This window comes from Hemitrygon akajei, chromosome 15 (assembly GCF_048418815.1).
Source record: "Hemitrygon akajei chromosome 15, sHemAka1.3, whole genome shotgun sequence".
NCBI lineage: Eukaryota > Metazoa > Chordata > Chondrichthyes > Myliobatiformes > Dasyatidae > Hemitrygon > Hemitrygon akajei.
The window spans coordinates 5,934,886-5,948,188 of record NC_133138.1 but is presented as its reverse complement, the minus strand read 5'-3'; positions in this window follow the sequence as shown (position 1 = coordinate 5,948,188).

Genomic DNA, 13,303 nt, shown 5'->3' with positions numbered 1-13,303 from the left:
AAACTAGTTAGTAATGAGAAGAGGGCAGATCCTGAGTAAAGTCGTCTTTTGAAGATGCCATTGAGGCTGGTGCCCATGAGTTTACAACTTCCCAGTTTGTTCCTGATCCTGTGAGGGGCTCCTCCATACCAGATGGTGATGCAATCGATCTGATGGAATATAACCATTGTCATGCCTTTGTAATTGCATCCAAATATTAGGCCCAGAGTAGATCCTCAGAGATCTTGATACCCAGGAACTTGAAGCTGCTCATCTTTTCCACTGCGGACCCCTCGGGCTGGTCAGTGTTCCCTCAAAACTTCCCCTTCCTGGTCTATAAGCAGGCCAAGGATCAACTTGCTTTATACAGGTATCTGCTGTGGCGATGGGTGTGACATGCATCAGTAGCAGCATGAAGAGTGGGTTTACAGTGAATGATGGGTAATAGGGGGAAGTTGAGATGATGTATTTTGGGCATTCAACCTTTCTTGTGTTGGAGTGTCCAGTAAAATTTATTACCTGTCTTGAGTTTGGCTTTTGAACCAAAGCTGATAACTTCATTCAACTTCACTTGCCCCATGTTCCTACAACCAATGGCCTTGCTTTCAAAGAACCTTCATCTCAGGTTCTCTCTACTTTTGTTTGTTTATTGTTTATTTCTTTTTGTACTTGCACAGTTCGTTCTCTTCCGCACTCAGGTTGAACACCCGGCGGGGTGGTCTTTCATTGATTCTGTTATGGTTATTCTATAGATTTGAGTGTGCCCACTAGAAAATGAATGACATTTACGTACTTAGATTATTTTTTCAAGTGGAGGATGGTGCAGGGCGTTTGACCACCAGTGACCACTCTGGGGAAAAGTCTGACTCTCCACTCTGTGCCTCGTACCATCTTGTACTCTGTCAAGTCTATGAATTAATCTGCATGAACAGTATGCAATTCAAGCTCTTCACTGTAGTATAGCACAACACAGGCCCTTTGGCCCACAATGTTATGCCAACTTCTTTAACCTACTCCATGCTCAATCTATCCTTTCTCTCCTGACAGTTCTCCATTTTCCATCATGGATGTGCCATTCTAATGGTCTCTTAAATGTCTAATGCACAGTGTCTATGAAAAGTGTTCACTCATCCCAGCAAGTTTTATTGTTTTACAACATTGAATCACTGGATTTAATTTGGATTTTTTGACACTGATCAACAGAAAAAAGACTTTTTGTCAAAGTGAAAACATCTCTACGAAGTGATCTGTTAATTACAAATATCGAACAAAATAATTCATTACATAATTATTCAGCCCTCTCAAGTCCATATATAGTAGATGTACCTTTGGCGCAATAACAGCTTTGAGTCTGTGTGGATAGCTCTGCACATCTGGACACTATCCCCATTCTTTACAAAACTACTCAAGCTCTGTCAGATTGTATAGGCATTGTGAATGAACAGCCTCAAGTCCTGCCAAAAATTCTCAGTGATTAAGGTCTGGACTCTGACATATGAGGGGGGATCTAATTGAAAACTGGAATATTGAAAGGCCTAGATAGAGTGGATGCGGAGAGGATGTTTCCTATAGTGGGGGAGTCTAGGACCAGAGGACACAGATAGAGTGGATGTGGAGAGGATCTTTCCTATAGTGGAGGAGTCTTTGACCAGAGGACACAGATAGAGTGGATGTGAAGAGGATATTTCCTATAGTGGAGGAGTCTTTGACCAGAGGACACAGATAGAGTGGATGTGGAGAGGATGTTTCCTATAGTGGGGGAGTCTTTGACCAGAGGACACAGATAGAGTGGATGTAAAGAGGATATTTCCTATAGTGGAGGAGTCTAGGACCAGAGGGCACAGATAGAGTGGATGTGGAGAGGATGTTTCCTATAGTGGGGGAGTCTAGGACCAGAGGACACAGATAGAGTGGATGTGGAGAGTATGTTTCCTATAGTGGGGGAGTCTAGGATCAGAGGACACAGATAGAGTGGATGTGGAGAGGATGTTTCCTATAGTGGGGGAGTCTAGGATCAGAGGGCACAGATAGAGTGGATGTGGGGAGGATGTTTCCTATAGTGGGGGAGTCTAGGACCAGAGGACACAGATAGAGTGGATGTGGAGAGGATGTTTCCTATAGTGGGGGAGTCTGGGACCAGAGGACACAGACAGAGTGGATGTGGAGAGGATGTTTCCTATAGTGGGGGAGTCTAGGACCAGTGGGCACAGATAGAGTGGATGTGGAGAGGATGTTTCCTATAGTGGGGAGTCTAGGACCAGAGGGCACAGGTAGAGTGGATGTGGAGAGGATGTTTCCTATAGTGGGGGGGGGGGGGGGTCTAGGACCAGAGGACACAGATAGAGTGGATATGGAGAGGATGTTTCCTATAGTGGGGGAGTCTAGGACCAGAGGGCACAGATAGAGTGGATGTAGAGAGGATGTTTCCTATAGTGGGGGAATCTAGGACTAGAGGACACAGACAGAGTGGATGTGGAGAGGATGTTTCCTATAGTGGGGGAATCTAGGACCAGAGGACACAGACAGAGTGGATGTGGAGAGGATGTTTCCTATAGTGGGGGAGTCTAGGACCAGAGGACACAGATAGAGTGGATATGGAGAGGATGTTTCCTATAGTGGGGGAATCTAGGACCAGAGGACACAGACAGAGTGGATGTGGAGAGGATGTTTCCTATAATGGGGAGTCTAGGACCAGAGGACACAGATAGAGTGGATATGGAGAGGATGTTTCCTATAGTGGGGGAATCTAGGACCAGAGGACACAGACAGAGTGGATGTGGAGAGGATGTTTCCTATAGTGGGGGAGTCTAGGACCAGTGGGCACAGATAGAGTGGATGTGGAGAGGATGTTTCCTATAGTGGGGAGTCTAGGACCAGAGGGCACAGATAGAGTGGATGTGGAGAGGGTGTTTCCTATAGTGGGGGAGTCTAGGACCAGAGGACACAGATAGAGTGGATGTGGAGAGGATGTTTCCTATAGTGGGGGAGTCTAGGTCCAGAGGGCACAGATAGAGTGGATGTGGAGAGGATGTTTCCTATAGTGGGAGAGTCTAGCACCAGAGGGCACAGATAGAGTGGATGTGGAGAGGATGTTTCCTATGGTGGGGAGTCTAGGACCAGAGGACACAGATAGGGTGGGTGTGGAGAGGATGTTTCCTATAGTGGGGAGTCTAGGACCAGAGGACACAGATAGAGTGGATGTGGAGAGGATGTTTCCTATAGTGGGGGAGTCTAGGTCCAGAGGACACAGATAGAGTGGCTGTGGAGAGGATGTTTCCTATAGTGGGGGAGTCTAGGTCCAGAGGGCACAGATAGGGTGGGTGTGGAGAGGATGTTTCCTATAGTGGGGAGTCTAGGTCCAGAGGGCACAGCCTCAGAAAAGAGGGACTATACAGAATTGTAACAGTGTGACACTATTACAGCTCAAGGTGTTGGCATTCAGAGATCGTTTCCAGCATCCTCTAGAAACAAGTTTGTACGTACTCCCTGTGAGTGCATGGGTTTCCTCCAGGTGCTCCAGTTTCCGCCCACAGTCCAAAGATGCACCAGTTAGTAGGTAAACTGGTCATTGTAAAATTATCCTGTGATTAGACTCGGGTTAAATTGGAGAGTTGCTCGTCAGAAGGGCCTGTTTCACACTATCTCTAAATAAAATTCTAGAAGTCATAATGCAGCTGTTTCTGGTGAGGTCTCATTTGGAGTATCGTGCAACTTTGGTCTGGTCACCCCATTACAGGAAGGTTGTGGAGAGTCGGTAACGGGTTCAGCTGGATGCTGCCTGGATTAGAAAGTATTGACTGTAGATAGATAGATACTTTATTGATCCTAATGGAAATTACAGTGCACAGATATACAAATATTAGAAGAAAACTAAGAAACAATAAAAAGCAAGTTACCTCAAGCAGTCTACCAGGACGGGGTCATCACTTCCCCGGCTGTAGGTTGACTCTTTATAGAGCCTAACGGCCGAGGGTAAAAATGACCTCGTATGGGGCTCTTTGGAGCAGCACAGTTGTCTCAGTCTGTTACTGAAAGTGCTCCTCTGTTCAGCCAAGGTGACATGCAGAGGGGGAGAAACACTGTCCAGAATTGCCAGGATTTTCCGTAGGGTCCTTTGTTCTACCACAGCCTCCAGTGTGTCCAGTTTGACTCCTATAACAGAGCCAGCTTTTCTAATCAGTTTATTGAGTCTGTTGGCACCACCCGTGTTGACACCATTGCCCCAGTACAACACTGCAAAGAAGATTGGACTGGTAACAACAGGCTAGTAAAACATGAAGGAGAGGCATTAATACTCCAAAGGACCTCAGTCTCCTCTGGAAGTAGAGGTGACTCTGACCCTTCTTGTACACAGACCATGTGTTGGTGCTCCACTCAAGCCTGTCATCCAGGTGCACACCCAGGTGCGTGTAGGTCCTCACCACAACCACGTGGAGCAGTGCAGGCTTAGTCTTCCTGAAACCCAGCACCATCTCCTTATTGATGTCGAGCTGCAGATGATTCAGCTCGCAGCATCTGACAAAGTCCTCCACCAGGGCCCTGTATTCACCCTCCCATCCTCCTTTTATACACCAACTATTGTTGAGTCAGTGGAGAATTTCTGCAGATGACATGACTCAGTGTTGTATCTGAAGTTGGAGGTATACAGGGTAAACAGGAAGGGAGCAAATACAGTCCCATGTGGCCCCAGTGCTGCTTATAGCCACGTCTGCCCACAGCTCTGAAGCCACACAAACCGTGGAGAGTTGGGATGTTTTCATAAAGAGCAGCAGAGCCTGAGGGGCAAATAAATATTTATAACTTTATGCGAGGAATAGATAAGATTGAAGGAATCTTTTTCCCTCAGTGGAAACATCAAGAACTAGAGGGTGTAGCTTTGAGTTGGGGGGGGGGGGAGTTTAAAAGAGTGGTGGATGTCTGGAAGGTCAGCAGAGGTGGTAGAAGCAGATACGTGTTTTTTAAGAGGCATTTACAGGCAGACAACAGGGATATGGATAGCGGATGGACAGATGGGATTAGTTTAGATTGGCATCAATGTCTGCTTAGACAGTGAGCCAGCAGGCCTGTTCCTGTCCTGCATTGTTCTGTTTCTAAGTTCAAAACAGTACATGTATTATCAAACTATGTATTCATTATGCAACCTTGAGATTCAACTCCTTACAGGCAGCCACAAAACAAGAAACCCAAAAGAACCCATTAAAAGAAGTCCGACAAACAATTAATGCACAGAGAGAGAGAGAAGAGAGAGAAAACACAAATTGTGCAAACAATAAACACAAGCAACAGCATTCAGAATGAAAGTGAGCCTATAGGTATGAAGCCCGGAGCAGTCGTGTCAGAAAGATAAGCATGTTCAGGGTTATACTGAGAGACTTAAAGAGGAGCTTTAATAGTTCTTTCAGAGAGCTGATGGGGGCAGATGCTCTCTGTACCCTTCAGGAACCATAACTCAGCTCAATACCATATCCTGCCCTCAGAAATATTAGCTGCTTAGTGAGTGGCCGGTTTAGTTACACCAACGTAATCACAATGTTTCAATGATTTATTTTGGTAACTTCATTCCCCACAACTCTGAACTGGTTCTGCGATTTTCAGACTCACTTTCAAGGACTCATGTCCTCAGTATTATTTTATTTATTTATTTATACAATTTGTCTTTTTTTGCACATTGGTTGTTTGTCACTCTTAATGAGTAGTTTTTCATAACTTTTATTGTATTCATTTGTTCTACTGCTGAATGCCCGCGAGAAAATGAATCTGGGGGTTGTATATGGTGACAAACAGTATATGTAGTGACTTTGGCGGCTGTAGCTACCATTCACCAGCAGAGGGTGGTAGTGTACCATAGATCTCTCTCTCTCAAAAAGCAAGAGATGAGAGGATGGAGTTTTTAAAAGGGGACCCAGGGTTGTATTTTTATGCACCGAGGATGGGTAATATCTGAAATGTGCACCCAGAGGAGGCGATGTGATAAGATCCCATGTCCCATGCAGGTCAACCCTCACCAATTTTTATTGATACACCACAGAAACCAGCCTCCCCTCCACGGACTCTGTCTACACTTCCCACTGTCTCAGTAAAGCAGCCGGCAGAATCAAAGACCCCACCCACCCCAGACATTCTCTCTTCTCCCCTCTCCCATCGGGCAGAAGATACAAAAGCCTGAAAGCACATCCCACCAGGCCCAAGGACGGCTTCTACCCCACTGTTATCAGTGAAAGCACGTCCCACCAGGCCCAAGGACAGCTTCTACCCCACTGTTATCAGTGAAAGCACGTCCCACCATGCCCAAGGACAGCTTGTACCCCACTGTTATCAGTGAAAGCACGTCCCACCAGGCCCAAGGACAGCTTCTACCCCACTGTTATCAGTGAAAGCACGTCCCACCATGCCCAAGGACAGCTTGTACCCCACTGTTATCAGTGAAAGCACGTCCCACCAGGCCCAAGGACAGCTTCTACCCCACTGGTATCAGTGAAAGCACGTCCCACCAGGCCCAAGGACAGCTTCTACCCCACTGTTATCAGTGAAAGCACGTCCCACCAGGCCCAAGGACAGCTTCTACCCCACTGTTATCAGTGAAAGCACGTCCCACCAGGCCCAAGGACAGCTTCTACCCCACTGTTATCAGTGAAAGCACGTCCCACCAGGCCCAAGGACAGCTTCTACCCCACTGTTATCAGTGAAAGCACGTCCCACCAGGCCCAAGGACAGCTTCTACCCCACTGTTATCAGTGAAAGCACGTCCCACCAGGCCCAAGGACAGCTTCTACCCCACTGTTATCAGATTATTGAATGGTTCCCTAGTTCGATAAAATGAACACTTGACCTCACAGTCTACCTTGTTATTGTCTGCCTGCACTTTCTCTGTAACTGTGACACTTTATTCTGCACTTTGTTATTGTTTTTGCTTGTTCTACCTTCAGAATATAATATTAATGGTAAGACTCTTGGCAGTGTGGAGGATCTGAGAGATCTTGGGGTCTGTGTCCATAGGACACTCAAAGCAGCTACGCGGGTTGATAGTGCTGTTAAGAAGGTATACGGTGTGATGGCCTTCATCAGTTGTGGGATTGAGTTCAAGAGCTGTGAGGTAATGTTACCGCTGTATAAAACCCTGGTCAGACCCCACTTGGAGTACTGTGCTCAGTTCCGGTCTCCTCTTTACAGGAAGGATGTGGATAATATAGAGAGAGTGCAGAGGAGATTTACAAGGATGTTGCCTGGATTGGAGAGTGTGCCTTATGAAAACAGGTTGAGTGAACTCGGCCTTTTCTCCTTGGAGTGACAGAGGATGAGAGGTGACCTGATAGAGGTGTATAAGATGATGAGAGGCATTGATCGTGTGGATAGTCAGAGGCTTCTTCCCAGGGCTGAAATGGCTAACACGAGAGGTTGCAGGTTTAAGGTGCTGGGGATTAGGTGCAGAGGAGATGTCAGGGGTAAGTTTTTTACTCAGAAAGTGGTGAGTGTGTGGAATGAGCTGCCAGCGATGGTGGTGGAGGCAGATACGATAGGGTTTTTTAAGAGACTCCTGGATGGGTACATGGCTGTGTGAGAGTGGGTCGTGTATCTGACACAGGACAGTGGGCTGTGTGAGAGTGGGTCGTGTATCTGACACGGGACGGTGGGCTGTGTGAGAGTGGGTCGTGTATCTGACACGGGACGGTGGGCTGTGTGAGAGTGGGTTGTGTATCTGACATGGGACGGTGGGCTGTGTGAGAGTGGGTTGTGTATCTGACACGGGACGGTGGGCTGTGTGTGAGTGGGTCGTGTATCTGACGGGACGGTGGGCTGTGTGAGAGTGGGGGGGATCTCTGACATTTTCAGAGACTCTGTCTTTGCTCCTGATGCTCAGGTTCCTAACCCCATCGTGAATATCCTTCCCATCTGCTAGCTGTGGGCTCAAGACTCTCAGGAGGTGGGGGTAGGGGGGACGATGATGCTGTTCTTTGGAAATGTCTGAGCACAAAATAAACTTAGAACAGTACTACAGACACGTAAGCATACCGATACACACATAGTCTAAAGATACACACACACACACACTGATATACACACCTTCATTCACACATATTCACAGCCACAAACACACAAGTCACACATACAAATACACACTCAGACATTCACATACACATATTAGCACACATTCGCTTGCACACACACAGATACACACGTACTGTACAGTATATTCACACACACTCACACTTAGATGTACACACCCAACATAAATTAAAATAAAAACAACTGCAGATACTGGAAAAAAGTCAAAATGCTCTAAACATCTCAGCAGCTGTTTACCCTTTCACGTGTGTATTCATACTGTCTGAGTGTATGCGGTGCCTATAAAAAGTATTCACCGCCCTTCCGGAAGTTTTCATGTTTTATCGTTTTACAACATTGAATCACAGTGGATTTAATTTGGCTTTTTTTGACACTGATCAACAGAAAAAGGCTCTTTTCTGTCAAAGTGAAAACAAATCTCACAAAATGATCTAAATTAATTACAAATATTAAACACAAAATAATTGATTGCATAAGTATTAACCCCTTCAAGTCAGTATTTAGTAGAAGCACCTTTGGCAGCAATTACAGCCTTGAGTCTGTGTGGATAGGTCTCTATCAGCTTTGCACATCTGGACTCTGCAATTTTTCCCCATTCTTCTTTACAAAACTGCTCAAGCTCTGTCAGATTGCACGGGGATCGTGAATGAACAGCCCTTTTCAAGTCCAGCCACAAATTCTCAATTGGATTGAGGTCTGGACTCTGACTTGGCCACTCCAGGACATTAACTTTGTTGTTTTTAAGCCATTCCTGTGTAGCTTTGGCTTTATGCTTGGGCTCATTGTCTTGTTGGAAAACAAATCTTCTCCCAAGTCGCAGTTCTCTTGCAGACTGCATCAGGTTTTCCTCCAGGATTTCCCTGTATTTTGCTGAATTCATTTTACCCTCTACCTTCACAAGCCTTCCAGGGCCTGATGCAGTGAAGCATCCCCACAGCATGATGCAGCCACCACCATGCTTCACGGTCGGGATGGTGTGTTTTTGATGATGTGCGGTGTTTGGCTTAGGCCAAACGTAGCATTTAGTCTGATGGCCAAAAAACTCAATTTTGGTTTCATCAGGCCATAGAACCTTCTTCCAGCTGACTTCAGTGTCTCCCACATACCTTCTGGCAAACTCTCACCGAGATTTCATGTGAGTTTTTTTCAACAGTGTCTTTCTCTTTGCCACTCTCCCATAAAGCTGTGACTGGTGAAGCTCCCGGGTAACAGTTGTTGTACGCACAGTCTCTCCCATCTCAGCCACTGAAGCTTGTAACTCCTCCAGAGTTGTCATAGGACTCTAGGTGGTCTCCCTCACTAGTCCCTTCTTGCACAGTCACTCAGTTTTTGAGGACAGCCTGCTCTAGGCAGATTTACAGCTGTGCCATATTCTTTCCATTTCTTGATGATTGACTTAACTGTGCTCCAAGGGATATTCAGTGACTTGGAAATATTTTTGTATCCACCTCCTGACTTGTGCTTTTCCATAACTTTTTCTTGGAGTGTTCCTTTGTCTTCACGGTGTAGTTTTTGCCAGGATACTGACCCACCAGCAGTTGGACCTTCCAGATACAGGAGTATTTTTACTACAATCAATTGAAACACCTTGACTGAACACAGATCTCCATTTAACTAATTATGTGAATTCTAAAACCAACTGGCCGCACCAGTGATGATTTAGTGTGTCATATTTAGTGGGGGGTGGGGGAGAGTGAATACTTATGTAATCAATTATTTTGTGATTTATATTTGTAATTAACTTGGATTACTTTGTAGAGATCTGTTTTCACCTTGACAGGAAAATAACTTTTTCTGTTGATCAGTGTTAAAAAAGTAAATTAAATCCGCTGTGATTCAATGTTGAATAGCAATGAAACATGAAAACTTCCAAGAGGGGTGAGTACTTTCTTATTCGTGTGCGTGTACTCTGTACTAAATACAGAGTATTGTTCAAGAGTCTTCAATAGCCACAGGGTTTGAAAACCGCAGCGAGAGACAGTATCGCCAAGCCCAGAGCCGTACGCTCCCAATACGAAACTCTGATTGGCTGTTGGATGACTCACCAGTTGCTGGGCAGAGGCCCATCGTTGAGCTCGGGTTTTGCAGAACCGGGAGAGAGTCAGACATAATATCACCGGCATATGTCGTGAAATCTGCCCTCTTTGCGGCAGCAGTACAATGTAATTAATAGAGGAAAAAACAGTAGCATATCCATATAAGCAACACTCCACAGATCTTGTCTTGTTCGTAAAAGAATATACATATAAAAGTTAAATAAATAGTGCAAAAGTAGAAATCAAAAAGTAGTGAGGCAGTGTCCAAGGGTTCATTGTCCATTCAGAAATTGGATGGCAGAGGGGAAGAAGCTGTCCCTGAATAGTCGAGTGTGTGCCTTCAGGCTCCTGTACCCCCTCCCTGATGGTAGCAATGGGAAGAGGGGCCTTCAGGCTCCTGTACCCCCTCCCTGGTGGTAGCAATGGGAAGAGGGGCCTTCAGGCTCCTGTACCCCCTCCCTGGTGGTAGCAATGGGAAGAGGGGTCTTCAGGCTCCTGTACCTCCTCCCTGATGGTAGCAATGGGAAGAGGGGTCTTCAGGCTCCTGTACCTCCTCCCTGATGGTAGCAATGGGAAGAGGGGTCTTCAGGCTCCTGTGCCTCCTCCCTGACTGTAGCAATGGGAAGAGGGGTCTTCAGGCTCCTGTACCTCCTCCCTGATCATAGCAGTGGGAAGAGGGGCCTTCAGGCTCCTGTACCCCCTCCCTGGTGGTAGCAATAGGAAGAGGGGCCTTCAGGCTCCTGTACCCCCTCCCTGGTGGTAGCAATGGGAAGAGGGGTCTTCAGGCTCCTGTACACCCTCCCTGATGGTAGCAATGGGAAGAGGGGTCTTCAGGCTCCTGTACCTCCTCCCTGATGGTAGCAATGGGAAGAGGGGCCTTCAGGCTCCTGTACCTCCTCCCTGATGGTAGCAATGGGAAGAGGGGTCTTCAGGCTCCTGTACCTCCTCCCTGATGGTAGCAATGGGAAGAGGGGTCTTCAGGCTCCTGTACCTCCTCCCTGATGGTAGCAATGGGAAGAGGGGTCTTCAGGCTCCTGTACCTCCTCCCTGACGGTAGCAATGGGAAGAGGGGTCTTCAGGCTCCTGTGCCTCCTCCCTGACGGTAGCAATGGGAAGAGGGGTCTTCAGGCTCCTGTACCTCCTCCCTGACGGTAGCAATGGGAAGAGGGGTCTTCAGGCTCCTGTACCTCCTCCCTGATGGTAGCAATGAGAAGAGGGGTCTTCAGGCTCCTGTACCTCCTCCTTGATGGTAGCAATGGGAAGAGGGGTCTTCAGGCTCCTGTACCTCCTCCCTGATGGTAGCGATGAGAAGAGGGGTCTTCAGGCTCCTGTACCTCCTCCCTGATGGTAGTGATGAGAAGAGGGGTCTTCAGGCTCCTGTACCTCCTCCCTGATGGTAGCGATGGGAAGAGGGGTCTTCAGGCTCCTGTACCTCCTCCCTGATGGTAGCAATGAGGAGAGGGGTCTTCAGGCTCCTGTACCTCCTCCCTGACGGTAGCAATGGGAAGAGGGGTCTTCAGGCTCCTGTACCTCCTCCCTGATGGTAGCAATGAGGAGAGGGGTCTTCAGGCGCCTGTACCTCCTCCCTGATGGTAGCAATGGGAAGAGGGGTCTTCAGGCTCCTGTACCTCCTCCCTGATGGTAGCAATGGGAAGAGGGGTCTTCAGGCTCCTGTACCTCCTCCCTGATGGCAACAGTGAGAACATGGCATGACTTGGGAGATGGGTGTCCTTAGTGATGGACGCCACCTTTCAGAGGCACCGCTCCTTGAAGATGTCTTGGATATTTGGAGGCTAGTTCCCATGATGGAGCTGACTAATTTAACATCTCTGAAGCTTAGTTTGATCCTGTGAAGTTGGCCTCCCCATAGCAGACGGCGATGCAGCCGGTCAGAATGCTCTCCACAGAAATTTGTGAGTGTCTTTGGTGACAATCCACATCTCCTCAGCCTCCGGATGAGACGTGGCCGCAGTTGCCCCTTCCCTATAGCTGCCTCGACCCTCAGAGATATCGACACCCAGGAATCTGAGACTGCTCACTCTCTCCACTGCTGATCCACCAGGAGGCGCTGTACTGGTCCAGCCATTCGGCCCACTGTGTTGTACCAAACTAATAAAACTAGTAACCAACTGCTCACTAAGTTAATCCATTGTGCCGCACAATGTCCGCGTCGTCCCATTTCCTGCACGTTCATGTTCCTTTACTTCCTCGGAAATCTGCGGAGATTCGGCATGTCATCAAAAGCCTTGGCATGCTTCTATAGGTGTGTGGTGGAAAGTGTATCACTGTCTGGAACGGGGACACCAATGCCTTCCAGCAGAAAATCCTACAAAAGCTAGTGGATTTGGCCCAGTACATCACGGGCAAAGCCCTCCCAACCATTGAGCACATCGACATGAAACATTGCTGTAGGAAAGCAGCATCCATCATCAAAGATCCTCACCTCCCAAGCCACGCTCTTTTCTCTTTGCTGCCATCAGATAGAAGGTACAGGAGCCCCAGGACTCACACCACAGGTTCAAGAACAGTGACTACCCCTCAACCATCAGGCCTTGAACAAAAGGAAATAACTACACTCATTCTGTTTCTGCTGTTCTGACAACTGATGGTCTCACTGTAAGGATTCTTTATCTTGTTATTTCATGCTTGTTATTTATTGCTATTTATTTATATTTGCATTTGCACAGTTTGTTGTTCATTGATCCTGTTTACAGTTACTGTTCTACAGATTTGCTAAGTATGCCTGCAGGAAAAAGAATCTCAGGGTGGTATGTACTCTGATAATAAATTTTACCTTGAGCTTTTGAACTCTGATCTATCGGAGAGCCTCTCGAAGGGGTTCCCAGCCTGAGGTCCATGGTAGGTGTCCACAGCACAAAGGAAGGTTGGGAACCCCTGCTCTATCAGATCTCTCCTCAGTCTCTGTTGCTCCAGAGAAAACAAGCCCAAGTTTGTCCAGCCTCTCCTTAAGTTGATGCTCTTTAATCCAGGCAGTGTCCTTTTGAACCTCTTCTGCCCCTTCCCCAAAGCCTCTGGCAAGGCAGGATGGTGGCACGGTAGGTAGCTCCAGAGGCACAGATTCAACCCCAGCCTCAGGCACTGTCTGTGCGGAGTTTGCACGTTCACCCTGTGATGTGTGGGTTTTGCCAGGTTCTCCGGTTGATGAACAGGGTCAGTGGGTTAATTGTGAATGGTTCCTAATTGGTAATTAGTCAAAATCTCTT